We start from the raw sequence: 4610 nt of genomic DNA on the forward strand, positions 1-4610 counted from the left end.
TTTGCAAGTCTTTTAGTCACAGACTGTTTCATCATCAAGACCGCAGATGACCTGTACACTCTCCAACAGAAGAGAATTGCCAGCGACAGTAACGCTGACCAGACTTCTGGACACAGGAGCTGATGTAACTATTATATCTCATTATTCCTGGCCAACGGAAAATATGGATATGGGAGTAGCAGGACCCTGAGGGTCAACAGGTCACTGTCAAATCCAATATGACGACAGCCCCTCCCCCCCCCCCCCCCCCCCCCCGAATCTGTGGGGAAGGGACTGCTTGTTACAGTAAGGTGTGAAGATTACTACGGATTTTTAATGGGGGTCACTGTTCTGCAGGGCATTAAACAGCCTACACTGGAATTAACCTGGTTAACAACTGACCCTGTGTGGGTAGAGCAGTGGCCCCTGCCAATTGAAAAGTTAAAGGCCCTGCAAGAATTGGTACAAGAACAGTTGGTTGCCGGACACATTGAACCCTCTCAGAGCCCCTGGAACACTCCTGTATTTGTGATCAAAAAGAAATCAGGTAAATGGAGGTTTTTACATGACTTGTGGCAAGTTAATTGTTATGGCCACAATGGGGGCTCTGCAGCCAGGTATGCCCTCACCTGCCATGATCCCTCACAACTGGGAAATCATAGTTATAGATCTGAAAGACTGTTTCTTTACAATACTGTTAGCTTCTCAGGACAAAGGAAAATTTGCATTTTCTGTGCCTTCTGTTAATCATGCAGAACCTGTACAAAGATACCACTGGAAGGTGTTACCGCAGGGCATCAAAAATTCTCCAACAATATGCCAGTGGTTCATGGCACAAGCATTGTCACCTGTACGGGAGAAATTTCCCACCAGTTATTGTTATCATTATATGGATGACATTTTGTTAGCATCAAGCAGCAAGGAGCAGTTGAGTGACATGGAAAATTTGACTAGAGACTCATTGCAGCAATATGGATGATTATTGCCCCTGAAAAAGTGCAAAAGCAGAGCCCTGGAAATATTTGGGGATGACAGTTATGAACAAGCAGGTCATTCCCCAACCTGTGAAACTTGATCTCGAGGTTAAAACACTCAATGATGTACAGAAATTAATGGGATCTTTGAATTGGATCAGACCTTACCTCGGGCTGACCAATTCGCAGCTGCAACCATTGTTGGAATTGTTAAGTAATTCCAGTGATTCGACAGAACCCAGAACATTAAATAAGGAAGCATTAAGTGCAATCCAAATTGTGGAGCAATCTATACACAAAAAAATTGTTTCTCAAATAGATCTGTCTCAATCAGTACAATTCTTTGTACTAATTGATCAAACTGTGCCATTTGGTGCCTTGGTGCAGTGGAATACTGAGTGGAGTGACCCCTTACACATTTTAGAATGGATGTTTTTATCATTCAGACCATGGAAAACTGCTCCTCGATTATCTGAGTTAATTGCTGATGTGATCATAAAAGCTAGAAAACGCTGTTTGGAGTTAACAGGCCGTGATCCAGCTACGACTGTTTTACCTGTTCAGAACTGGTACTTTGAGTGGTGCCTTGCAAACAAGTATGAGTTACAAGCGGCCTTAGCAGACTTTCAGGGACAAGTGTCTTATCATCTTCCATCACACCTGCTACTAAAATTCGCTCAGGAAATACCATTCGGTCCGAAGCACTTGAGCCAGCCAGAACCTGTTAAAGGCCTTACCGTATTTACGGATGGATCAGGAAAAACTGGTAAAGCAGCAGTGGTGTGGTACGAGAATAATGTCTGGAATAACAAGTTTACCAAAAGGGTTCTCCACAAATTGTTGAATTACGTGCGATGACTCTTGTTTTTTCTATCTTTCCTACTCCTATTAATATTGTAACTGATTCAGCTTATGTGGCTAACTTAGTTTCCCGACTGGACAAAGTAGACTTAACTTCGTCAAGCAATCAAATGTTATTTGAGGTTTTGAGAGAACTCTGGAAAAACATTCAGTCGCGCACAGAACCCTGTTTTATCATGCATATCCGCAGTCATACCACTTTACCTGGATTTTATACGGAAGGTAATGCCAGAGCGGATGCTCTTGTCTCTGCGATGGCTTTGAGTACTGTTCCTAATGTGAAACAACAAGCTGTTCTATCATGTCAATTTTTTCATCAAGGTTTTCGAGCTCTACGACAGCAGTTTGGTTTGTCTCATTCTGAAGGTCGGTCTATTGTTGCTGCTTGTCCTGATTGTCAAGGAACTCATACTCCAGCGTATTTCAGTACTAATCCCAGAGGTATTCAAGCTTTACAGATTTGGCAAACTGACGTTACTCATATAACTGAGTTGGGTCGACAGAAATATGTTCGTGTTTCTGTTGATACTTATTCACATGCTTTGGTAGCAGCAGCACATAATGGAGAAAAAAGTAAGGATGTAATCTGACATTTACAGAAATTTTTTTCTGTCCTTGGGGTGCCACATCAAAACCGGATAATGGTCCAGCATATGCTTCACAGAAAGTTCAAACATTCTTTATGGGCTGTTACTTATGTTACAGGGATTCCCCATTCCCCAACAGGACAAGCAGTTGTCGAGCGTGCACACGGCACGCTGAAGCGGCAGCTTCAAAAACAAAAAGGGGGAATGATTGGGGAACCACCTCAGGCATGTTTAGATAAAGCAGTTTATGTTCTTAATTTCCTTCATTATGGGGACGTTGCTTCTACACCTCCCATATTGCAACATTTTTCCTCTCCTTTTTCAAAACAGAATTTGCAAAAGGGCATCAAAGTACATGTTAAAGATTTAGTTACTGGCCAGTGGAGTGGACCATGTAAGTTATTAACCTGGGGAAGAGGTTATGCTGGTGTTTCCACAGGTCACGGCTCCCGATGGTTACTGGCAAGGTGTGTGCGACCATACCTGAGGCATGAGAGGCTGTGGGTGCTGTGGGTGCCCCTGTGCTGACAGTTTGCGGTCTCTTCGACTGATCATTGAAGCAGAATGTCTGGGTAATGTTTGCTACTGCAGCAGAACAAACTACACTACAGTTGCCAATTCTTTTAAGAGAAAATGCTAACAGTAATTGCAACTCCTTAATGAGATATATAGGCTTACTAGTCACTAGTGAAAGGTGTAGTTTAGATGGAATGTAGTTATTAATAAGGATGAAATGGTGTAAGAATGTGTGTATTCAACTTTCTTTGTTTAGCAATATTAAGAATTAAGAACTCAAGTGTTTAACCTTATTAGAAACTCCCTTGGTTTTCCCCCTTGAGTGGTGGCCAGGCTTGGGGTGGAACACAACAGGAGGATGAAATCAGATGTTTCTGCGCAAAGAAAATTGCCAGTAATTTTGGCCTGTTGATTTAGAGGCTGGAACTGCTTGCAGCGACGTTGGATGCCTCACCTACAGATGGACGCATCGCGTAGGATTTCCAACTTAAAAGGAAAGGTACTCTAAATCCTTGCTGCAACCAGGTTTCCCCAGCAACTGCAGATCATTCTGAATCGATCCCTAAGAGCATACAACAGTTAAAAGATGGTGTTAAGTGTTTAACAGAAGATGATGGTCTCGACTGGCTGACAAAGTTGTTTAAAGGATGGGGGTTATTGGGCTGGCTGATCTCTTTGATCAGAACCACTGGAATGATCCTGTTAGTCGTCATAACTGTGCTCCTGATGTTGCCATGTCTTTTCAGTCTTCTGCAAAGGGCCCTGCAGAGGGCTGCTCATGCAATATTTGTAGCACAAATACAAAAAGGGGGAATTGTCGGGGTAGGCAGCGGGTCTGCTGAACGCCTGGCAGAGCAGATGGAATTTGACCTTGGCCAGATCATCCCGTACCCGTGAGAAGCCTGCGTGCAGGAGGGCATACCACGGATAAGGAGCAAGGACAGTGAACATCTGCTGCAAGAAACATGAAACTGTTGAGCACAGATAAGGAACTGTGTGAATTATGTTCAAAAGTAAAACTTTAAGAAAGCTGTCCAATCATGTACTGTTGCTATGGGTGTACCGTTGCTATGGGTTTAGCCAATTATGTTAGAGCTTGCAGTAGTTGTAAAAGATATATAAAGTATGTAGAAAACAATAAAACTTCCACTTCTTTTGCTTCTAACTTGATTATTGATTGTTGCTTGACCGTCTCTACCGCAACAGCCAGGCTTCAAACCTTCTTTTGAGTTGTTTTCCCAAGGGAAACCAGAAGCAAGCGTGATCTTTTCCACAGATTAATTTGGTACCAATATCCATCTGCAGTCTGCTCCTAACTTTTTTCCTCTAAATGTCACCTCAAGGCTGGATGCATTGTGTTTAGTGAAACTAGGAATGCTTCTTTCTGTATTCTCTTCCAAGCAAGTTTGGCCTGGTAAACTGGTGATCACTGTTACTCTGAATTCATGGGCATGTGTAGGTGATGTGTACATCCCTGAGTAAGCTTGTCCTGGGAGAGGAGTCTGTCTTGCTTGGGATGCAATAACCCCTTTATGTTTGTAGGCGGGTGCCTTTGTGCTGGATCCCATGTGTGGGCTAGGAACGATACTGCTGGAAGCTGCCAAAGAGTGGCCTGTGAGTATCACAGTGGCAACAGGCAGGACCTTTGCGAGATGGCTTGTAGTTGCATCAAGAGAAATGTGTGCCACAGTTA

Source organism: Athene noctua, unplaced genomic scaffold, assembly GCF_965140245.1.
Source record: "Athene noctua unplaced genomic scaffold, bAthNoc1.hap1.1 HAP1_HAP1_scaffold_309, whole genome shotgun sequence".
NCBI lineage: Eukaryota > Metazoa > Chordata > Aves > Strigiformes > Strigidae > Athene > Athene noctua.